The sequence below is a fragment of the Amblyomma mixtum genome, chromosome 2 (genome assembly GCF_055824585.1).
Source record: "Amblyomma mixtum isolate Tamu chromosome 2, ASM5582458v1, whole genome shotgun sequence".
In the NCBI taxonomy this organism is placed as follows: Eukaryota; Metazoa; Arthropoda; class Arachnida; order Ixodida; family Ixodidae; genus Amblyomma; species Amblyomma mixtum.
Genome location: NC_143013.1, coordinates 148,652,085 through 148,677,350, shown reverse-complemented (window position 1 = coordinate 148,677,350; position 25,266 = coordinate 148,652,085). Strand labels below are relative to the sequence as shown.

The following is a 25,266-nucleotide window of genomic DNA, read 5'->3' as shown; positions in this document are numbered from 1 at the left end:
CATAGGTGAGTACCGGTAAGATACACCTGTTGTATACTTTTCTCTTGAGGGATATTAAGAAACTGCCATTCATGATCTCAGATAACCTGCCATATGCGCTCCACCCCATTCTTATTCTTCTAGTTATTTCCCTCTCATGATCTGGATCGGCTGTCACTACCTGCCCTAAATAGACATATTCTCTTACTACTTCTGTTTACCATCAGCATGGCTCCACGTGACCCCTTTTGAATGGATTCTGTTCCAAGGCCAACACACCCCGTTCTTCGAAGGTGATTTCGTCATCGGCGTGCTAGCAGTGCTCGGGGAGTAAGTTGTTCTCTGAGTTCACTGACCGGAAACCATTTTTACGTTGCCCCATTCTCTGACTGAAGTTTTTTGTTTGGTCGGGGTGAGTGTCAAACTGCAAATTGTCCATCAACTTTTAAGCTGAACAAAAGAAAGAGTGTCTAGTGTGGCCACTGTAGACAGTCTGTAAACAATTCGGAGTCTCTTGAATATGTTTTTCTTCTCTTTCTGTAAATTTTGGAGCATGTGTTGCGTTGGCAGACGTTCGGCGATGGTAGCTGGTGTGACACGATCCCGGATTTTCTGAAGACTTGGGGAAAGGGCCTGCTTCACTGTAATGTCTGAGAAGGGCAGCCCGTTATACTCAAGTCATTTTGATGACTCTGTGCTTGAGAAGCTGTTAAGCTAGACGCCTATGGCGCCAGTAGCTAATTTCCCCCTACCGTGTCCGTCTGGAGGGGTTAGGAATGGCGACAGTGCGTCGCGCGCTTCGGACGCTTCGGACGCTGTCCAAGCCGCGGGAAACGGGGAGAAAGACCGCGAACAGCCTTGTCGGGGCCGCAAGGGACCGACGACCGTTCTCGTTGAAAGGAAGGGGGGTCAGTAAGGTCGGCGACTTCTGAAGTAGCTAAGCAGTGGACTTACTGGCGCCTCCAGAGTCGGGCTCTGGCGAGCACTGGGTTCCGCCCACTTGTATGTACAGTGCATTTGCAGCAGTATTGGTTGAAATTGGTCGAGAGCGGATTTAATAAAGCTCCGCCGAATTATCGAAGGTATTAAAACCCGCTGCAACAAAGAGCGACGAGCGCGCCGAGTCCCGGTCTCGGCCGCTTTCTTAAAGCCCTTCTTTTTAAAAGCCTTTTTCTAAACCGCCTTTTTCTCCAAGTTCTTGTATTCGGTCCCGTCTTCAATAAATCAGTGTTTTGCTTCTCAAGAAGTTTGGAGTGGCTGCCCCAACCGGCAACGTGTCACCGGACGAGTGGACGAAGGCGTGACGTGCCCAGCATGCGATCAGACCAACCGGCCATTCCGACATTTTTAACTTAAGCCGAGCTGATATGCTAGAGGTGTCACCGGTGCGATAAGTTATTTTGTAAAGCACTTTAATGCGTGTTCAGCCAAAAACTGTGCCATTTGAAAACCTAGGGTTTCGCAGAATTTGCATGTTGGATTTTACAAGGCTGGGGTATTAAGCGTTGAATACACAGTGCTTTTTTTATTTTGACAGCAAAATATGTCACACAGAAGATGGATGAGCATAATCAGCAGGCTGACATTCACACCGCTCATCAGAGGTTATCTCTTTCAGCATCAAAGCTTTTTTGAAGCATTTGAAATGAAACACGAGTTTTCAGACTGTAAATTTGTGAAGCCCTCATAAATCTGCTACCTGCATGGATATTCTTGGCTCGCCAGACACCGCCGTAAGAAGTGTAGTTTGTGGCGTGTGAAGAATTTTTGCGTTACTGTCATTTGTGAAGCCAATTGGTTTTTTAGCATCCAAACCATTCAGTACTTTTTAATTCATTCTGTGCGATACTTATTTCTTGAGGTATCTCATTTAAGTATCCTTACTCGGGCATGCCAACTGGAATGATGGCCGGCGTAGTTTGAAAAGCTTCCAGTCAGCGCATCAGTGAACTCACATGCGGCAGGCAAACTTCCTTGAGAAAACGGCAGGCTTTTCATAGATTACAAAACGGACTGGTAGCTAAGAATTACGCTTACAGTATTCATAACTTTTAAAATTTTGTGAATGAGCCGTAATTGAACTCTAAGCAATTAAAATAGGCCCCTTGAATAACGCAGTCGAATCTTCGGAAGTGCCGCAACTTGCTGGAGAAAGCAAAACTGCACCAACTGGACGGGGTAAAGAGAGCCAAAAACAAACAAACCAACAAAAAACAAAAATAACTCCGAGAGAGCTGTTTTCTTAATGTTTCTTTGCTCTTGTCTGCAACCGTTTAAGTACCCCCCCCCCCCCCCCCCCGCGCAAGAGTGTTTTACTTTTGTCGGTGATTTTTTTTTTACGTGCCTCAGAGCTGTTCTGTTTTTTTTTTCATATCTTGTATACTGTTCTTCGAGGCTTTTTGTTATGTGCCGGGGGTTAACAATAGAAGAACGCAGCCTTCAGAACGTGGTCGTATTTTAAATGCTTTTGACTGTTTGCGTAGTGTAAATGTTGCCTATTTTGCAGTTTATGCAACAATAAACGTTTTTTTTCTCACCTAGAAGGTCCATACATTAAACGGAAGTACTTTCATACGGAAGGGAAGAAGCTTCAAGAACGGCCTACCACACGTGTTGAGGTGTCGATTCATCTGCTTATGAAGAAATAGCATTCATCACGAGTAGCTAACCACAACCACAACAACCCAAAGACAAAGCATAACGCAGAGGAACTGAACAGTCACCCATGAGATCAAAGTGAGAAGTGCAGGACAATGCAGATTCGAGTAGTAGCGGGCCATTTCGAACGGGCCCCTTGAATAAAGCAGTTGAATCATAGCAAGCGCCGCACCTTGCTGGAGAAAGTAAAACTGCACACACCGGATGGGCTAAAAAAAGCCGAAAACAAACAAACCAACAAAAAACAAAACTAACCCCAAGAGAGCTGCTTTCTTTTTGCTTCTTTGCTCTTGTGCTTTTACTCTTTGAGCCCCTTTAATTTCTCTAAACATGAAACAACCCCTCCCCGCAAGAGGGTTTTACATTTGTCGGTGAATTTTTTGACGTGCCTCAGAGCTGTTCTGTTTTTTTTTTCTTTGCACATCTTGTAAACTGTTATTCGAGGCTTTTTTTTCTGTGCAGAGGGTAAACATTCTATGCAAAGGGTGCAGAGGTGTGCCTTCTGCACGGGGTGTTTTTGTGTTTGCCACGGCCATTACCGGGCTGTATAGAGCACATTCGGCATAAGTAGACTTCACAAGGTGGTAGCACCAGTTGGAACTTAAAAAAAAAAGAGAAAAATTTGAGCTCATAGAGGTGCACGGATCCACAAATGCTACAAATTGTCCGATTCAGCATGCACATTGACAAGCATCAGGCTGGTTGATCTGCACTACAGTCAGCGGTGCTGCTAGTGTGGCTTGCAACTGTAAAAAAGTAAGCGTTTAAACGCAAGGCTTTGAATCAGATGTTTCGGAGCTTGTATAGTTTGCCTGCTTGAAATCGCAGCGTAGGATACAGTAAGTGACGCATGATGCACGCCACAATACGATATGCTGCAGTTCCGCGCTTTTGCGTAGCAGCGAAATCTGTGTACTTGTCTAAATGGCGAAAAAAATACGTGGTACTAAGACAAAATTAGGAGAAAAGCAGTACACAAGAAGTAAGGCGAAAAGAAAGGCTGAGAATATAGTGATAAAGCCCATGCGAAACAAAAACACAAAGAGGAAGACGCGGTCATAAGACACGAGAGCTTGTAGCGCATGGATAAGAACACTCCTGACGCACGCACGATAAGCATCTGGGAGCGACCTACACATCCCCGAGAGCTGTAAGCCTTCACCGAATGCCAAACAAAAAAGAAAAGAGTTAAGTGGAGCTGCTGGTGTGTTTAACGACCGCTGCAGGCTCCCATTAAGAACGCGCAGGGGAATTCGATGTTCTAGACGTATAGAGCAGACACTGAGCTTCTGGCTCCGGCGAGCAGACGCAGGAGCCACTCCATCAGTATTGAAGGGAGGGCTATGATGAGAGGCAGCAGCATGTCATCGGCCAGCATGCAGGAGAGAAATGTTATTTTTTGCCCTTTTAATACGCAACATTTTCCCGAAATTTCTGTGAACATATGCGCTGTGTGTGTTACGTTGCAAGTATCCAGAGTCTTGAAATCGCTGTCAATCGACCATGGCTGAAAACTTTAGAGGGAAGTTCCAAATCTCTCGCAAAATTGACATGAACATTCCGCTCCACCAACCGAAGGCAGGCAATTAACGTAAAACCATGTCTCTCTTAGGGTAGAGCAAATCGGAAATGAGTGCGAGCGGAAATGAGAAGTGGCTAGCACTCGAATCGGAACAGCAGCGGCAATCTTTAAGAGCTCTATTTTTACGAGAGCGAAATAATATAAGGTCCGGTGACAATTTGTTTTGTCAAGAAAATTGCTTCTTAAATTTCACAATGTTGTCATAGGGCATTCTATTAGCTTTCAGAAAAAATACTGCCCTTGGCTATTCGCGACTTAAACATGCTCTTTTGATCGTTTTTCGTGGTGATGCCGAGTGGAAAGGCAGGAGTTTTCAAAAGTCTGAGCTCCATTTTTCCCTAAACAGCATGTCAGGAAGTTCATGCACCCTTTCCTCATGGACGATAAGGTTTAAGGAACGAAAGGTTTTCGCAGATTTAAATCAATGCCTTTTGAAGCTGGAATCAATACCCTTAGTCAGTTTGGGTTTTTTGGCTAAAAATGACATTCTTGGGCGGCAGTTTTGTAGTACTGAGAAATGAAAAAGATAATAAATCTGCTTTCCGCCGAAAGCACATAATTTCAGTCCTACCTTCGGAACATTACCGTATCTACTTTGATACCAAATTCCAGGACTCTGCACCCAGTAAAATTTGAGAAAACGGTACACAGGTGAAAAGATAAAAAAGAAACAAAAATAAACAATGAACAAAACGGTGAGCTTGGTGGTAGTACTATAGTTGCTTTATTTAGGCACAACACTTGGGCGCCTAAGACGTCGGTGGCCTGCAGCAGGAGCAGGCGCTGTTCATCTTCACCTTCAGCTCCAAGCCAGTTGCCGACAATGTGGGAGGGGGCGGGAAAGAAATGCAATTGCAGAGCAGCCGGGCACGAGAATAAACAGCGGGAGAGGTTGGCATAAGGGGCAGGACAGTCGGGACATGATGGATCGCGACTGAATTTGTTTAGATAAAGCCGTGCAGGTGCGGCAAGTGATTGATTTGTATCTGTCGAAAGATGCGAGCCTACCAGAAAGACTAGGATGAGGATCGGGGTAGAGTTTACAATCGAGGCGGAGAACGTCATAATACTGTGATGGCGGCGCGAAGGAACAGTCTCGACCCGCCTTCCGAGGACCTCGGCCAGGGGATCAACGGTGTCCGGAGAAGAGTTTTAGGCGCGAGCTGGTTAGTCAGCTCGTTGTCGTCAATCTCCGGGTGCCCAGGGATCCATCGGAGGAAGACGGGGCAAGGCTGCAGTTACGCAAGTGCGGCCTCGAGTTCCGTGGACAGATGTGGCGGAAATGTTTTAGATTGAATGGCACAACGGCTGCCTGCGAGCCAGTGTAGATGGTATAGTCAGCAACAGGTGGGAGCGAATGAAAATGTTGAGTGACGTGAATGATAGAGAGGGTCTCGAGCGAGAGAATGTCACGGAGGTGTACGAACGGGTCGCTATTGTGAGTGACATGGTAGAAAAAAGAGGATGAAAGAAGGCTTGGCTACCGGAGCCGCGAGGTGCCACGTAAGAGGCATTCGTGTACGCCACTGCATGAGTATTGAAGGGTGGACTATGATGAGAGGCAGCATGTCGGTGGCCAGCATGCAGGAAAGAAATCTTATTTTTTTGCCCTTTTAATGAGCACTATGCAGCGGTGGGGTGACATGATGGAGGGAAGAAGAAGTATATGGAGGTTAGAAGCCTCCGGAGGGGAGGCGACATGTCGTACATTCTTTACTTTTATTCAAACATTCCGTACTTGGTGTAAAAATGCACATAAAATAATGCCGCCTGTCCAGGCATTACAGCTCTTTCGCGTCGCTGCTTATTTCTGCGCTGTGGTGAAGATGCCACTGCGGTGAGCATCTCGCTGGCATGTCGTTTTCCGGATTCTCCGCACATCGTCAATCGACTTTGCAGTGCGTTAAAGAGATCGTGCATACACGCTGTTGAGATCACATCACCCCATCACCCCATGTACACGAATATTTCGAAGGCTAAGTGAATGAAGTGTTCTCTTCCCATTCTAATCGCACTGTCCGTCGAGAAAATGCCGCTCGAAAAAACCGGCGAACGTTTGCAGGCTAATCCATGCCATGCCTCGATTATCCGTGCAGTGCCTCCTAGTTGCACTCCTTTTAAATGAAGCGCACATAGGGGAACACACATTAGCGGACGCTGTTAACTGTGCTAGTAAAATCATGGGTGTTCATTTCCTAGCCTCGTGACATTAGGCTTGTACCGATGAGGCGGACGCCAACTGAAGCCCAGGCATTACAGCCTAAGGTGCTGATGGAACGTTCCGGGGACTTAAACAATGAGTGGCTAAAGAAAAGTAAAATAAATTTAGTATCCCTATCTTCCCGGTTAACTAGGGGTGTTATTTATTTAGTTTTGAGAGCTTCAGCTTTAAGAAGGTAGAAATTTTTGACAAGCACTTACTACTTCAAAACGTGTTGCTGGATTTCAACCTTATAGCGCACTCCATTCTTTAAGTATACATCACAATGCGGAAGTTTTAGGCCTGTTGGAAGGCTTCTGCTTTATGTGAATGCGCAATGATAATAAATCGCTGACGTTTGCGGCGACATGGTTGAGTGGGTTGTGGCGTTATTTGCTCTGCCTCGAGCTGCGTTACATATTCTCCAGTTCCGTGATGAGAGCGACCATTCGTGACGTTGGTGCGGTCGGAGGAAAAACAGATTCCTTGATGCGTGGAGCATTTGTCACGCCATCGCCGAGTGCCGCAATTTCCTTCCCTGGATTTGCTCTCGCTTTGATGAAAGGCTTCTCCGAGGTTTGTGCAGAAATGATGGTGGCCAGGAATAGTGGTACGGTGGCTAACAGGCGGAGGGGACGACAAAGGGAGGCGAGCATCGCTGCTCGGATTGAATCCTCGACTAGCAGGCGTTGGTCTCCGAAGTGCAATACACGCTGGGGGCGCCCGCTTCTTGCCAAATGAAGCCGGTACGATGGATGGTTGGAATGGATGGAAGATAGGAGCGTCCCCTTAGAAATGGGGTGTGGTAGTTTCAAGCGTGCTGGGCTTCTTCTCTATAGTTCTTTCACCGTGTTATTGGCGTAATAATTTCGGCCCTTAATTGGTATTTTTTTTAATCAATTTTTAATCCTGCACTTGTAATCTTAGCACGTCACTTTCCTAGCCTTGAGCCACCAACCTACCAATCACTCTTTGCTGACGTTTACCGCAGGTTCATTCCCGGGACCATTGTTCCACTGTCGGCAGCTGCATTGCGGACTAGCCGAATGAAACAGAATTGCTGGTCCAAGTGGTCGCTGATCAGGACCTCCCCTCGCTACTCGTGTGTCGGGCATGGCACTATTAACTTTCTGTCCGGTTTGTCCTGGCATTCCCAAGACGTATGGTGAGCGTATGGTTTCCTCCACACCAAGGACAGTTCCTTTGGTATTTTGTAGATGTAATCTTTTCTAAAATGTGAAGACATGTATATGTGCTCGTGCGCTTCTCCTGTCAGTGGCCTCCAATGAGGACAGTTTCTTGTTGCGGTGAGAAATGTCTTCTTTGTAGCCTAAGGTGTTCTATCCTGTCATCATATGGTCCTAGGAGGTGAGGGGGTGGGGTAGGGGGTAGGATCCACCCGGTTTGTGTGAGCATGGACTAGATCATTCGCTACCTCGTTTCCGGCTAGGCCTTCGTGACTAGGTGTCCATGTTATTTCTTGTGAGTGTGGGTGTACTTAACAGTGTGCTCGCTCTTCCGTGAGGTTTTCCAGTAAGGTAGTCCCTGCAGGCTTGTTGGGAGTCCGTCACTACGTACGATGACTTCCCCGATTGGTCTTTCTCTTGATGGTGATGTCTATGGCCAGTGATTCCACTTCCGGAGGATTTTGGCACAGATTGAAGCCCTGATTATTGGCCTCTTCTGGTTGTCGACGCAGAAATCGCGAGCCTTCCTGGCTTGGCATAGGTCTCGATGTCCACGTATACAGCTTCCGGTTCTTTTGATAGTTTTGTTTGCAGCACTCTGACTCTGGCTCTCCTTCTACCCTTCTGCCGCTTGTGGTGCATGTGTCTGGTTGTCGGGTTTACATTGATCTTCTCTCGCATGTGTTAGAATTCGGGACTTGCTCTCGCTAGTTCTTAGTGCGTGCCATAGCCCCAGTCTCAACAGGATATCCCTAGCCGCTTGTTTTAGGCGTTATTAACCCTCCAGAACCGCCTCCCTGAGCTCCTAGAAGGTATGCAGTTCTTGTAACCAAACATGTTCTGTTGATTTCATTTGTGGGATGTTTAGGGCAGTTTTATAGGCTTTGCTTATGGTGATATCGATGGCCCTACTATCAACGATTCTAATCTCTTCATAGGAGAGCCCGTAGGTAATCCTGCTTACGGCTGGCGTTTGGACTAGATGGAGGGTGTATTCTTCCCTCCTCCCTTTTCGATGGCAGGTTTAGCTTGTAATCATTCTTGATATTTGGTTAACCATGGTCTTGTTAGCTTTCACTGTATAATCCGTTCTCATATTAATTTGAAACAACAGCCCCAAAACTGATTTTCTCTTTTTGCTGAATTTTTGAGGTTCCTAGGTAGAGTCAAATTTCTCCCGGGCGCTTGTAATTTTTCCTGTGCAGCCTGATAAGTTCGGATTTCTCCGGAGAGCACTGAAGACCGCTTTCTTCGGCAAATTCTTCGACCATACCTACAGCTGCTTGTAGAGCTTCTTCCTTCTGCGCCAAGGATCCCTGCGTAGCCATATGGTGATGTCCGCTAAAAGGTGAAGACGATATATTCGCGGGCTAAGAGCTTTTTGGTATTCCTATCTTGAGCAGCATTGGAGAGAATACAGAGCCTTGCGGAGTGCCTTTGCGTTGGGTATGGGCACCGTCCGTGTCCGGATCTCTCCAAATCCTATGGTGGCTTTACGATCCGAAAGGGAGGCCTTAGCATAGTTGAAGATTTTCCCTCCGCAGTTAATATTGTTTAATTCCCGTAATACGAGGGGGTACCCAAAAGAAACCGGACTTATTTTTGTTTGAACTTATTTCTTCACATTTTAAGCACAGACCTTCAATCTCCTTCAAAGTATTCCCCACTTGCAATGATACGCTTGTCGAATCTTTCATTCCATTTTTCAAAACATTGTTTAAATTCATCTTTTGTGATGCTTCACAGTGCCTCCGTCGTTTTTTTCTTCACCTCAGCAACATCAGCGAAACGCTTTCCATTCACCTATTTTTTTCATTCCAGGAAACAAAGAAAGTAGCACGGGGCAAGGTCGGGAGAGTATGAGGGTTGAGGAATAGGGGTCATGCCATTTTTGGTCCAAAATTGTCGTGAAGACAGGGCGGTGTGAGCAGGGGCATTGCCATGATGGCAAAAACCAGTCACCCGACCGCCACAAATCTGGCCGCTTCCACCGCACACTGTTGCCCAATCTTTTCAAAACATCCAAGTAGAAAGCCTGGCTAACTGTCTGACCCTGCGGAACAAATTCTCAATGGACGACTCCTCTCACGTCGAAAAAACAAATCAGCATTGTTTTGAGGTTTGGTTTAACCTCACGAGCTTTCTTGAGGCGAGGTGAATTTGAAGTTTTCCATTGCAATGATTCTTGCTTTGATTCAGGATTCGATTCAGGAACACTTGAGTTGTCCCCATAGCATCGTCCTTGTACGTCTTTCTTAATATTTCAAGAGTTTCCATTCAACTTTTTCCTAGCAAAAATCGTAATTTCACCGGCGCACGCTGTTCACGAAAATTAGCCATTGCAAAAACGACGTTCACACAAAACAGTCGTCACTCTAAAACTCTGCCTAAACTAGTCTGACCTCCTTCAACGACGACACTCGGCTTACTGACTCTGGAATGTTCGTTCTATGCGCTCCTAGTGGCAAAACGCGGTACCACAGAAGCTTTGCCGAGCAAAAAATTTAGTCCGGTTTCTTTTGGGTACCCCCTCGTATGGTTTGGTGGCCGTTATTGTTTAATGCTTCAAGTCTGATGCGAGGAAGTATTATTCGCCGTGTTTGGGGATGCTATTTATGGCTTCTTTGATACGAAGGAAGGCATCTTGCATGCAGAGTTCCTTGCAGAAGCCCAGCATGCAGGAAGGACCATTCAATTTTGGGACCATTCGATTTCCTTTCATCTATACTCAGTAGTAGTGAAAAAATACCGGGCTGTGCTAAGATAAATCTTTGAGCTTATCGCCATTAATGCGACAAGTGTACGAAAATCACGGCGTGGTACCGTTATCAAAAATGAAACCATTTGAAATATTTGCTAAATTCATTTGACTTTTCTCAAGCATCATAGGAGGGTAAATTGCTCTTCCTATGTCCCCGAGAAGCTAAATAATGCCCAAACTTATTAGGAAACTCTTAATGAAGTCACGCAGAGTATTGTGTAAATACCCTTATGCTTTGCGTTTTTTTATTAATCCTTCAAGAGTTTTGGACATGTCACAATTTCTGTCACTATAGCGAAAGAGCAGCGCCTTATTTCGAAGCTTCGGTAGTCTTTAAATTTTTCTTTTTAACCAAATAATTTCTCTTGAAATCGACGGATTGTTACTGCGAAGCCCTTTTACTTTAATGGGGACAAAAGCCGATAAGCAGTGCTGGCTAATAGCTTTTAATCACAACCATAATTTAGTGACAGACATCGTCGGGTCTGCGAAACGTTGAGAGAGGTTTTCATATTTGCTATCGAAATAATCCAGAATTCGGACATCATCTGCCCAAGCCCAGTTGTAAACCTGGGTAGTTGATTTTCCTTAATGTGGCCTTTCGAATGAAGATATCGAGCGTTTCGTTGCTCTGTGGTCAGATATGCGATATATTACTTCCCAAGAGTAGCAGGTATGTGGAAAGGTATCGCTTATAAATGTTAGGTCCAGGGCACTATGGGTTGTACAGGTGATACCTGTCGGTTGCAATATGGTCTGCTTTAAACTGAAGCTGAACGCCATATCAAATAAAGCTCCTGCACTGACTTTATCAGTTACTCCGCTATTGAAAGTCAGCAATGCGATGCCAGGGAGGTTGTAATCTCCACTAAGGATGATTTTATTATGTTGACGCATGTGCCGATGCATGTATTCGGTCAATATGTGTAACGTGACAACCGCAGCGTCCGGAGGCCTGTACATAGTACCGACGTAAATAAAAGAATTATCAACTGTTACCGTGCCCCACATTGCTACCGCACCAAAGTCATCAGGCATAGTAGTAGTCTGTATGCAATACTTAATCATAATCACGAAGCCACCGCCATGGCAGTACCTGTCTTTACCCAAAACCAAATACCTGGTGGGAAGATGTGGTTGTTCTTAATGTGGCGAGACAGCCATGTCTCAGTGATTGCTATATAGCAGGCCTAGATTCAAGAAAGAACGCCTCAAGCTCGGCTACTTTGTTTGCCACTCTTCAGGTGTTTAGATTTACGATGACTAAACACTGTGCCCTCTTTGACTGCGTTGTTTGCCGCCCGCAGGTACAGGCGCGGCCATAAGTAAACGGAGCACGCTATTGCGTTCGAAGCGCAATCACGCTTTCCCCATTGGTAATGAAGAAGCGTTGTTTGTCTACAAGAAAGCCCAACAGCCTCCTCTGCCAGCATGCGCGTACCACTGCTGGAAATTTCAATTAGGTGACGCGTGAAATGTATTCGAAGACAGTTACGTCTTACGTTTACTTCTGTCCGCACCTGTACATGTTTTTTTTTTTTTTTGGTATGACTGCTTTGTCACCATTTTCATGATCCCAGACAAAAAGCTGATCATTTACTTTGAGTTTATTTTATATTAATCCAACTCTCTCATGGTTATCTCTGTCTTGCAACTATCCCAAAGCTTTTTTGTGACATTGTGTACCCTTAATGAAAAATCTTCAGCGGCTGATATATTTGATTCTTTGAGCTTCGAGCAGTTTTTGTGTGTTTTGATCTTATCTCCGAAGTAAAGCAGCTTCATTACAATCGGGCGATAATTGTTTGCCTTCTTAGCCTCAAGCCGATGAGTCCTTTCAATTTTAGAGATCGATACTCCAAGTTTTTCTTTAAGGACGCTATAGGACACTTTTTCCTCAAGATGAGGATGATGATGTCCTCAGGCTTAATGGCACATACGCACGGCGGGGGATGGCCAGGGTGCATAGCTCAAGACTTTCAGTGGTCTCTTCTTCATCTTCTTCTAAGCCGTAAGTAATCATGTTTGAACATCTGCTGCGGTTTTCTAGATCATCGACCTGCTACACTAGGTGAGCAATGTTGTGCTCCGGATCCGAAATTCTCTCCTCGACATTTACTACTCGGTTCCCTAGGTTTGCCAGGGTTTCAAGCCCTGTGGCTGTACAGGTTGCAGTTGGCCCATCGTCCTAACCAAGCAAAAAACACTTCCCAATACGACGTTTACCGCGCGGCCGCCGCGGTGGCTCAGTGGTTGTGGCGCTCGGCTGCTGACCCGAAAGACGCGTTTTCGATCCCGGTCGCGGCGGTTGAAATTCGATAGAGGCGAATTTTAGACGCTCGTGTACTGTGCGATGTGAGTGCATGTTAAAGAACCCATGGTGGCCGAAATTATCGGAGCCCTTCACTAAGGCATCCCTCATAGCCGGAGTGGCTTTGGGACGATAAACCCCATAAAGCAACCAACCGTTTACTGGGCACATGCTCAAAGCTCAGGCAAGATAAACCAGCACATATCGCTGCAGAACGCATACCCCATTTATAATGCTGTACAAGGCTGTTTTGGTTTTAAAAACCCGTAAATAAAGCGTCGAAAAATCAACTCGCATAATCAGGTAAATTGTGTCACTCGTAAAACCACTTGGGACACGCCACAAAAGGCGCCATATTACTAATTCGACTTGCTATCAGCATCCTTATCTTCTTCCGCATCCATGTAGAGCTCTGGTACTTTACGTAAATATAGAACCGCGTGTACATAAATCTTCAAGATTCTCTTCGAAAATGCTGCTTTAATCTCCGAGCAGCACAAAACGATCAACTTCGTCACCTTGAGGGAAAAGAGAACCGATGTGGGGACCGGTTCTGCAGTCGCTTACACTGAAAAAGTGAGTGGTGAATGTGCTTTTTAGTGACCTCACTGGTGTATTGAAGTGTGATGATGGACTGAAACGTCGTTTTCTGCCAACAAACATGGCCAGCTTCAGGGAGGCTTCGACCAGAGGCATTCTGTTCTTGGCTTGCAGAGGCTGCGTGAAATAGTCTGAAAAACGGATAGTCGTAGTAGCATTCCATGTTTCGTAACGAGCCTAGTAAAAGGTGAGCCTGTAGAAACTTTCTTGCAGGGCCATGGCAGAGTGGTCAAGGTCCTAAGGGATTTCATATGATCATATCCTACGGTAAGACGCTTCTCGAAAGTCCTTCTCGAGTACTTTATATTTAGCAGAAGTATCGATTAGACTTTCTTGATTAGGTGAGGTGGAGTTTTTGGTTGGGTATGGTTTTATGGGGTTGAACGTCTAAAAGCGATTCAGGCTACCAAGGACGTCGTAGCAGAGGGCTCCGGATAAATTAGACCGCCTGGTGTTCTTTAAATGCGACCGCCGTGGCCAGCATTGAAGCGACCGAGTAGATAGGTTGAATCGCGTGACTTCGAAGCGTGGATAGATCGCGGGATTCATGACCGTTTCTTCGCCGACCACGCATGCGTAGAATAATGAAAATTATTCGAGAGGTCAGACAGACCGAGGACCGACTATGGCTAACTATGGCGTGGACCATTATAGCGTGGTTCAAAATGCAGGGAGCCCTTTGGCCGAGAAAGTAAAGTCAGATGTCGATCAGGCTGCCTTGGCGACACGTGCCCGGACGGACAGCAAAGCGCAAAGCATAGTGTCTGGCTCTTTTTTAATGGGAAAAGAATATACGGCTCATCACCAACGATATCTGGCGTTGTCGTTCTTTAACGCAAAAGTGGGAAGGAGAAATCCCAGATGACGTCACCGTAGTACCAAAGAAGCAAAATTACATTCCAAGGTGCGGGGCATTGAACCCAGGACTTTAAGACTGCGAAGCGAGCCCGCAACACACGAGCCGGCGTTGTTTCTTGGAGAAAAGAGCTGAAGCTGTGGTACAGAGATGGTGGGCAGATGGTTCCTGATAATCACAAAGTGAACAAGGGGCGGTAAAGCCTCTGGGGGCTTTCAAACATTTCGACAAGAGGGCTTGTCTGCGTCTGGTGGAGCTATAGTATAAGCGATGTCTCACCACTGTATACTTACTAATATGTAGGAATGCTATTAGAACGGAAGAGAAAAAAAAGAAAAACACAATACTTTCTCATTAAAAGGGCGTGAGTTGTCATAAGTGCCCTGCGTAACTGTTATCCGCGATGATCAGTTGACTGCAGCAGCCACGCCACCTGTGCCTGCATGTTTACAAACACCCATTGAGAAGAAAAGAAAGCACCACGATTCTAGACAGCCAAATAAAGCCTCATTTATGAATGCGGGCCCTAGTTGATTCTGCTTAATTCGAAAGGTAGCTGGCGGGCAGAACTACGATCTGAATCTCAACAGCTCTGGGAACCTGTTCGCTCTTTGCTTGGGAGGTCTGGTGCGGCGGCTGAGCGCGCTTTACCCATGGACATGCGGACTTTGGTAGCACCTTCCCTTACCAGCCCCCGTGATAGGGGCTTACCGATAACCGTCTCCGGTAGGGTATGTAACATTTGTATTTTGGCAGTGCCATGGCGGGGGGGGGGGGGGGGGGGGGGATGGGCGGCACCTGTGGGTGGTGCTTCGGGTAGGCTGCTGACTTTCCCACTCAATATCAGAACTCGATTTCACCGTCGTTTTGTCGTTACACTGTTGCATCGGATTCTTGTTGGTGGAGGCCTAGTGGTGGAAGGCGGTAAATCGAATGATGGTGGGTGGCGCTTCTTGAGGGTGAATGGTTTGGGGCGGAGAGGTGGACCGAGGGTGTTGGTGAATGGGAGGCCATCCCGCGAGCTTGGAGGAGAGGGGAGGTGGCTGATGGACGGTGCTTCTGGAAGGTAAAGGCTTCATTCATCGAGGCTTCACTTAGATAACGTCATCTCTTAAGACAAGTGTCGCTATTACCTGTAGAAGGTGATTATTTATTAAACAAAACAAAGGAGAGAAAAGATTTTTGCCGGCAGTGCTATCTGCCGCCGGACGGTGAAGCATTTGAGCTGTGGCCAGCGGAAATAAGGGAGCAGCGTGTAGAAAGGAAGATGAACGAAAAGTGTGGAGCGATAGGGAGAAACGGCAGTGTTAAGGACATAGTAAATGACACTATTATCGGTGTAGAAACTGCCGCCGCTAAATGTAAATATTAGCATTAGTGGCAAAATGTGATGGCAAGAAAATGGCACTTGACGGGATTCTAAGCCTACTGTTTCGGGAAATATTATTTGCTACAGTCGCTAGTTTTCATCAAAAAGCGCTCTACGTAAAAGCTAAAGGATGCTAAATTCGCTTGAAGCTGTGGAATTCGTACAGCTAGGGTAAGCTCAGAGAAAAAGCTGAAGTACACAACTGCGCACAAAGCGCTTTGAAGGATTAAAAAGCTGTAAAATGAACCTAGAGGTGAAGCCGGAAGGTAAGGTACTTTACCGTTGACGAAATGGAATTACGTACGGAAGAGACCGAAGCGGTAATATTAGACTACGGAGACCGCTGGGATTGTGGGGCGGCTGCTGGCTCAGGACTGCACGAATTGGGAATTGATAAGAGGTGCCTTCGACTTGCTGTGGGCGTTGCTTGGCTGCTGCTGCGGATTTCTGTCGCTCGGAATATTGCCATTCGGAAGTGCAGGTATGATGCTAAAAATATGCTCTCTACCACTAGGCTACTCCCAGTGCACCCGTGCATGATAGTGTCATTATTGAATAGAGGCAGCCACTGCTGACGTGCTTCGCTGGGAACGTGCTATGACTGGTAGAAAAAAAAATTCATCATTCAGAAACCTTTCAATCTTATGCGTGGAAATGTCACATTCAGCATGAACGCCGTTCCATCCTAGTGAAAGCCTATTCAGGCTTCAGGAAGCAGAGAACCTTAGCTTGCTGACTGCAATAAATGTATCGCATTAGGAAGTTAATTGTCACCTTCTTTAGAAACGCGATGTTCTGACTGTGATACATGTGCGCTCAACCGCAAACTGAGGTTTTAGCAGGATCATTCAGAGTCTACAGCAGTGTCCACGACACTTATCTTTCAACAGTATCGAAGGATATTTTTCGTGGTTTTAGAAGTGTACTGAAAGTAATTGCGTCCAAAAATATGCTCCCAAATTCGCTGTTCATCTTGCTATTTATGCGGGTGTGCCGCTAGGCATGCTAAAGTCAGTCTTGGCGGATGTAGACGTCGACCGTCATAAAGCACTATGTTAAACCACCTAATATAAAAAACCTTCGAGCTTCGCTGTAAATACGATCGCATTGTATTATTGCGCCAAACGTGTCTCTTTTACACGGCATCAGAACAAACATGGGACATTGCTGCGGACCTTGTTCTCCAGACACGCGTATAGGATTTCCAATCCCGGCCGATGCTAGCGGTGCTTAATGGACTGTGAGAGCTAGGCCATGTCAACTCGTAAGGATGGTCTTGGAAAAAGGTATTCTTACAACCGACAGCCGATCATTGGAGCATGTTTATCGGAAGAAGAAAAGACACCATTTTCGTGCCCCTCTGCATCTTCTTCGACAACGGCAGTGTGAAGCACGCCACGTTGTCGGGACGATCCCTCAGCTGACAGTGAAAATGTCTGGGAATGCACCGTTTGGTGCTCGTTCTTTAAACTGAGAAGACGAAGAAGCAAGCAGCTGTGCCCTGCGCGTTTTGAATGACATCGTGTCGGGGACAAGGATTCCGGCACTGATTTCAACTTGCGCACTACTTGCGTGCTTCTGCACTCGCCTCGCTAACTTCCCACATGCTGTTTCAATCTCTGCATCCTCAAACATCAAGGAAAGCGTTCCGTGGATGTTCTGTTATGTGAAGCGAGTTTTCGTGGTATGGGGAACCTGCGCTGAAGTTTGCCGTGTCGATTGCAGCGCCGTAACAAACAGCATAGCGTGAGGAGCAAGCAGTTCTGGGGGCGCTGTTGGTGCTATTCCACGCCACCTTCCTGAGCTTATTGGCTTGAGCTTCTGCGCTCTGTTGAAGCCACACGTGGTGCGTGTCATTTATCTGGGTTACGTCTACAGAAGCGAGGCAAATAGTGCTATCAACCAAACGCGGGCTTCTAATCGTTCACAATCTGTACTCGCGTTTGTAGCGGCCCAAGCGACTGACGGCAGCAGTTTTTAGTCGAATAGTGGAATAACTGCAGTGCCACCTGGGCCGCGCAGGCTCCCCATACTGGCATTGATTCGCTGTTGTGAGGCTAAAACAAAAAGGAGAGACACAAAAAAGGACCTTCCCTCCTTCAACACACACACACAGACACACACAAACACGCACACCGGCACACACACACAAACAAACAGACAACACACACACGTACACACACACACGCACACACAAACACACACAAACACGCGCACACACACACACATGCACACACACAAACACACACACGCACACACACACACACACACAGAGACACACACATACACACGCACACAGACACACACACGCACACACACAAACGCACGCACACACACACGCACACACACAAACACACACACACGCGCACACACAAACAAACACACTAACACGCACACGCACGCACACACACAAATACACATACACACACACAAACACACTAACACGCACACACACACAGACAAACACACACACGCACACACACAAACACACTAACACGAACACGCACACTCACACACACACGCACACACACACACGCACACATCAACACACACAAACACAAGCACACGCACATGCACACACACAGACACACACACACAAACACCTGCACACACACACACACATGCACACACAGACACAGACGCACACAAACACAGGCGCACATACAAACACGCGCACACGCACGCACACGCACACGAGGAGATTGGAGATCGTAGAGGCTTCTTAGAAAAAATCAGGGTCAGTGGTCTCGCAGTTTAGTCTGCTGTCGATGGTTCTTCATAACAGAATTAAACTCTCGTTAACTCGATTACATTCGATGTCGTGGCATGGGACCTGTTTGGACAAAGCATGCATGCGCTGGTTGTTTGTGTAAGGCTGTTTTTTTACGTCCTTGTACGTTGCTGCTTGCATTTAGTTTGAAGCAAGTCTGCATGAGGTGGGTTGTTTCTTGAGCATCTTCCGCGCCGTCTATTATTCTCGTAATGTCGCTGCAGAATCACACACTCCTTCCATTCTTGGAGTGGCTGCAGCTCACTAGCCTCTATGTTTCACACGCGTGGCTCGAATCCTTAAATAGATGCATTCTGTCTTTTGAATGCTTGGGAAGGAAGATATGATTAGTCCACTCGGTTGACGGGGGAAGCGGTTTCACCTTCGTGTTTTTAGCGTCAATGGTTCGCAATTTGATGGCCAGTGTAGACGAACACCGGTGCCTAGCCATGGTAACCCGAAGTCCAAAACAGTCTGTTCGCGGTGAGATTGAAGAATACGAGGTCTGTTAGAAAAATATCCGACTTTATTTTTTTTTGCGAACACCTGTTGGATACGAAACAAGCGCGCTTACAGCAGCCGACCTTGAACCCTCGTGCGCATGCACGAATTTTTTCCCGCCTGCCGATAGCGTCAGTCGCTGGGAAGGAGCGTTTGAGTGAGGCAGTGCGCAGTACTCTCGTCGGTTTTTTGTTGGAAGGAAAATCGCGGAGCGAGAGGAGCAGCGCTAATACCTCAAATTTTGCCAGAAACTTGGCGATAGCCAAGTGGAAAACATTAGAAATGTTCACACGGCTTTCGGTGACGATGCTATGAGCAGCACACAGATTAAGCAGTGGTGCAACTGGTTTAAAGACGGCCGCACATCTGTGGAGAGAGAGCCACGCTCCGGTCGGCCATCAACATGTCGAAATGACCAGGTAATTGCCGAAGTGAACGCTGTGATGATGCGGGACTGTTGTGTGACTATCCGAGAAATTGCGGAAGAGGTGGACATCAGCAATTTTTCTGCACATTCCATTATCACCGAAGATTTGGTCATGGAGAGAGTTGCGGCGAAATTCGTGCCGAAGCTGCTGACGGTGGAGAAAAAGCAGCTTCATGTTGAAGTCTCACAGGAGATGCTGGATTCCACAAACAGTTATCTTAACTTCACCGACGCCGTAATCACTAGTGACGAGTCTTGGGTGTACGGGTACGACCCGGAAACCAAATACCAGTCGTCACAGAGGACGCATTCCACGTCACCAAGATCAAAGAAGGCCCGCCAAGTGCGCAGGAATGTCAAAGTGATGCTGACTGCTTTTTTGACTCCCTCTGTGTGGCACACCACGAGTACGCACCCCACAGGATCAAAGAATGACTAAATAGTATTACAGGGATGTCCTCCATGGCCTACGTGGTGCTGTGCGGCTCAAGAGACCGGAATTGAGATCAACAAGAAATTGGCGCATCCCTCGCGGCATTTCTCTTGCAAATTCCTCGCATTTGATTCAGACTTTTCTGGCGAAAAACCAGACTCCTGTAGTTCAACAGGCTCCTTATTCTCCTGATATGTCCCCCTACGACTTCTGGCTTTTTCCTAAAATCAAGAGGCCATTGAAAGGAGCGCGATTTCAGAGAAGAAAGGACATTACATCTGCAACGACAGCAGAGATAAATTTCATTCCCGAAAAGGGCCTTTTCGGAATACTTCCAACAATGGCAGCACCGCTGGGAGATGTATATGGAGTCCCAAAGAGACTACTTTGAAGGTGATCAGGTTTCTAGCGCTCCAGTTATGCCAGTTTTTTTTCTTCGGCCAAAGGTCGGATACTTTTCTAACAGACCTCGTATATGAGTCCATTCGGCATTTTATTCTTCCGGCCACACGGCTGTGTGCTTTGGAGAAACGCTTGCGTCACTCCTAATTGCTTCACCCAACCGCCAAGTTTCCGCCCAATTTAGCAATCAGTTAGCGTGATCGTGGGGTCTATGGAAGTTTCAAACACTCATCTAACCGGCGTTTTCGATAACCTCCTAGCTTATTTCCAGAAATGTGGCCCACGCAGTGTTCACTTCGTAAGGTTAGAATGGGCAACCTGTGTTTTTACTTGCAAGCACAGAGCATCGAATTACGCATCATGCCAAGGATGATAGCTTTATTGAAGATGTGTGAGATATATAGAATTAATAAGGAGAAAAAGAAAGCAATTTCATTTATTACTTGGTCTCATGCAATGTCCCTAGTTGAGGGCTTTTATCGCATTGTTTGAGGTCCCATCTAGTTTTAATGCTTGTTTTATGTGTATCATTAAGATTAATTAGTCTGTTAAAGTTGTCTCTTGGGTCAGGCAAACAAGTTCGGAGGCAAAAACAGGTGTTCTCCTTCTTATGCAAGGTTCGTTGTTGGGCGAATTAGTTGACATTTAGCATTCTTAGAAAGGCAGCGCTCGCGGACGAGGGACAGGGAAAACATGGTGGACACAACTGCGCTGAACTAAATACTTTTTTTTTCGAAGGCAGCCGAACCGCGTCTTTTATACTTTGAGAGAAAATTCACAAGTAATATAAGACAGAAACACGCATGCGCAAGTATATACAAGAAAGAAGCGAGGAAAAACCACATGAATCACCACAAATCTAGCCGATGTCCACACAAAAAGAGGATGGTCCAAACGAAAAAGAAAATGGGGTGGGGGGAACGGAAGAATAAACGAAAAAAAAAACAGCAAAATAGGATACGTGATAACACATTTAAATAGAACGGTGTGAATGAAAGCCAACAACTAACACGGCTAAACCGGCGACAATGAACGAGTGCTGTCCCAGTCACTTTTTAGCTCTGTTGTTTGTTGGCTTCTATTTCATTTCATTGTACATTTCCGATGTGGAAGAACCGCTCCCTTCACTTAGCTTCATTGAAGAGCTTCGCGCCAGAAGAGCGGTACGCAGGTAGCTTTGGGGCCATGCGTTTCGGGAGGTATCGCGGCATACCGCTCTTGTCCTTCGCGGTCACAAGATTGATGGAGTGAAGGGCGAAGAGAAGGAAGCGACGGAAATTTGAGGCGCCTCCTCGCCTGATTATGCGCTGCAAGTTGAGGGAAGGGAGCGGGTCGCGCCACCAGGGAGCGCGTTGCCTTTACTCTGCACTGAGTGCCTGCATTTTGAAATGTCGCTCACTATGCGAACAACTCTGAAAGTCCTCCACAATTCCGTTGTTCGTTGTGTGCTTTGTCTGGCTACCCTTGACACCTCAGGAAGACAAAGTTTTAAGCGTGCGCTCCGGAAAACAATGGGACACCCGAAGATTATTGCTATGAAATCTGGAACACAAGCGGACATGAAAAAAGAACGGCCGTCACTTGGTCCACCTGCGTATTTGTTTCATTTTGTGCAGTCCTTCGCGGAGTGAGAACGCTCGCATGATATGAGTCAGTGGAATACATCAAAACTTTCTCTCCTGACTATGGACACACGTTTGATGTATGCGCGTGTTTTCAATCTAACGCAGCTGTTCTGCGTTCTTCCATAACTAGGAGTTCGTTTTATGCTTTGCGGGCAGAATTTTCTGGCGGGGTTGGAGCCTGCTGAAAAAAAGACAAACGCAGTGCGCTGTGTGTGTTCATCTTTTTCGTCTAGCCTCTCTCGTCTCTTTGAGAAATTTTAAATAATTTGGGAGGAGAAAGTGCTGAAATCATGGACATAATTTCACGGAAGAAAATATCGTAGGCATGTAGCTGTAGCAAAATGCTTTCGTGAGGCAGCTTTGAATAGACGAGTGAGTTGTTGAATAAGAGTTCGATTCAAAAGCTCCGTTCCTCCACAGGTGGCATGATGTTGCAAGCTGTAATTGACGAATGCGAACGCGATAACATCGCATCTCTGGAAGGCAGCCTCCGCTGAATAGGGCCCACGAGGCCCACAAGAGGGGAGGATATTCATGTTACACTCTCCCTTGAGCCTCAGGCTATTTCTTCTGTTTGTATGCGCACACAGTGTCCGATGCGCAAACGAGAGACTGGTGGTGCTCTCGGCGTCGAAGTATCGAGTGCGGAGGTTCACGGTGGTGAGTGAGGTTCACTGTTTACCTTCTCCTCTCAGCGGTCGCCGTGCTGGTTTTGTTTCCGAACCGGTCCGGTCCGCCGCCGGTGATCTCCGCTACAATTGCCGCACTTTCTGTTTTCGCCTCGTTCAACAAGGTCGGCGAAGCTTTTCTGCCGTTGAGGGTTCACTGCCGTCAGCAGTACTTAGTGCCGCAGTCTACGAGGAGATCGTATCTCGTGTTACGCGATTCCCGCAGCATCACAGAATACTCGACGTGAGTCGGCGCGAAACTTTTGATCAGCGGAGATTTTTGGAAGCATTTTAAGGTGCGTATGCCTCTCTGCATTCCTTTCATCAGTATTTCGCTCGATGAATTCACGTCTACGATTGCTCATCACGCTTGTGAGAAATTTAAAGGAAAGTGGTTTCAGCCAACAAAGTCCGCCCTCAGGCAGCATTGAGCAAGTTGGACGGGATTTTGAGTCTGTATGTACAGAGGGCAAAAAAAAACATGCCTAGAACGACTGAAATGTCTGTTCCATACCTCCCAAAGCCGCTATGAAAAATGACCATGAAATCCTATGAGCTTAACTGCAAATGCTTACGCCCAGACCATATTGAACCAAATGTTATCGATAGATATCGCGTGCTTACCCCAAAACACGCCCAGCACGAGTTCTAGAGAAGCGTTTGGACCTCTGACCTGTCTGCGTCTGTCTGTGTTTTCTGGCCGTTGAGCGCTAGTTTACTATACACGTCTGCACTTATGCCCACGCACTTCTGCCGCACGTCCCCGTGGTTGGCCCTGTCAGGGAAGTTCTGCTTAATTCCGACCATATTACTCGTATTCGGATACGTTTGCGTTTGGAAAGCGAGAGTGGTCGATGATTCTCGCCCCCTGTGGTTAGCGCGGGAAAAACTGCGACACGTCCACCACGCTTTGCCATTGTGCGATATGGAAGACATCGCAGCGAGCTTCGATACCTCTGCCTGGGGGTGCACGGGACAATGCAAACCTTATAACTGCTGTCGCAAGGAACGCTTCGCAAGGAGCGAAGGCAATACACTTAGTCGTTAAATGGACATAGCGTCAGAAGACATACAGCCGCGCGGGCTCCGATGATAAAATTGGTTTTTGAGGAAAGGAAAATGACGCAGTCTCTGTATCACATATCCTGGCTGACACCTGAACCGCGCCGTAAGGGAAGGGAGGAAGGTGGGAGTGAATGAAGAAAGAGAGAAAGGGGTGCCGTAGTGGAGGTCTCCGGAATAATTTCGACCACCTGGGGATGTTTAACATGCACTGACATTGCACAGTGCACGGGCGCCTTTTGCCTCTCGCCTGCATCGAAGCGCGGCCGCCGCGGTCTGGTTCGAACCCGTGTACTCCGACTAGGTAGACGAGCGCCTTAACCAATGAGCCACCGCGGCGGGTGCTCTGATATCAGTTTTCATTTTGTTGCATTCCTTGTCACCGGTATCAGAAACAATGAAACGAAACGGGCACCCGCGTTAATAGGATATTTTTGCTTACCGATAGGCTCCTAGCGTTTAGAATATGAGCCACCATACCGAATCTCTGTGTCCTTCATAAGCGCATCGTTTCGATGCTTACTACAAGTTGGCTGCGTTTCACCAAAAACTTCCTATACCGCGTTGGTGGCTCTCGACCCACATTTGCCCGAAGGTGGTAGCACTGGGAGTTTTACGGCGCTTTAAGCTTACAGCATGCAATTGGGCTGGCACTAACTGACTGTGCGATTACTATACTTGTAATTAAAATGCTCCTTGGTCAGCTGGGATGCACAGGCAGTTAAAAAAAAGGACACGTATAATCTCCTGTGCAGCGGGTACTTCAGGTGAACTCGTTTTTGATGGCACACGGCCATAACGGGTTTCAGGGTACTCTTTCATTATTAAGGTGTTTCACTTTTTAGACAGCTACCTAGTAGCACGCAGTAACGATGGTCCCAAGAGATTTATATATTCTGAATCAACGGCCGCAACCTCGGATATAGCATCTCAGTGCTCTGAAGACAGCTGAATAGAATCCGTCGACGTGTGCTTCCATTTTTCTAGTCGGCGTACCTGCTGGTCCTGTGAACGCGAGGTTAAGACAACTCCTTCCTTTCGCTTCTGGCCACAAAAAGCTTCTGAAACAAGGAATGAAGAACAAGTGTTTCTGAAACACTTAAAAAAAAATGTCTTGAGGGCACCTGCTTCAAGGAGGTTCTACTAAAAGAACCGTTTTCTGGCCGCAAACTAACCCTTGCCTTTTATGATTTCAGCAGCCGGCGTATTCAAGAAATGTGGACGGGAGCGTTTATCCGCTTATAACTGGAGGAAATATAGTACCGGTATCCTATATGCAGAAAGCAGGTCGTTGTCTAAGAAAGCTAGAATACCCGCAAGCGTTCAAATATTTTTCCCGCGCCAAACAAGATTCCAAAGCTCTGTTTCAAAGTTTACAAGAAAACCAGCAAGGCTGCGGGCAGATGCATTGTGATGAATATGTCCCTTGCGTCAGTGATGTTTTCTGTATTGTGGCATTGTCATGTTAGGGTAGATATGTCGAACAAACAGGAGGGAAATTATTGTTATACAAGGTCACTATAACAATGCCAGCATTGAAGTAAAGATTGGGCATCTCGCCAGACACTCAAAGCAGTGAGGCTGCATCTTGTGTAAGCGTGTCTATCGAAAAGGACGAGATAAATTATCGACGAAAGTAGCCTTAGAAATTTATTGCGCAAGAGAATATCTTATCACGAATATCTTACTTATCACGGAATATCTTACTTATCACGGAGAGAGGTGTAGATCACGGGAGCAGCTCGGAGTGCGCCGCAAGGTTGGACATTTTCCTCGTGGCCTGGGCGTACTTCATGTTTCATATGTATATTATGGTATTTTCATTCGTGATAAGGTAGTCTCGTCTCACTTTAGAAGTCCAATATCGTTAAGAGG

At 46.7% G+C, this 25,266-nt stretch overlaps 1 protein-coding gene across 2 annotated transcripts in view; it reads left to right on the top strand.

The window, feature by feature from the left end:
* The first annotated feature begins 22,258 nt into the window (after positions 1 to 22,258).
* The window catches only part of LOC149361225 (cytochrome P450 3A24-like), a 28,061-nt gene continuing 25,053 nt past the window's right edge, over positions 22,259 to 25,266 (top strand). Inside the window, exon 1 of one of the 2 annotated variants that reach the window (XM_089569471.1) lies at positions 22,259 to 22,321. The gene's annotated coding sequence lies outside the window, so the exon portion shown is untranslated. Of the gene's footprint in view, positions 22,322 to 22,364; positions 22,626 to 25,266 lie in introns of those variants that run through there. The other variant, XM_089569470.1, reaches the window with a different exon arrangement.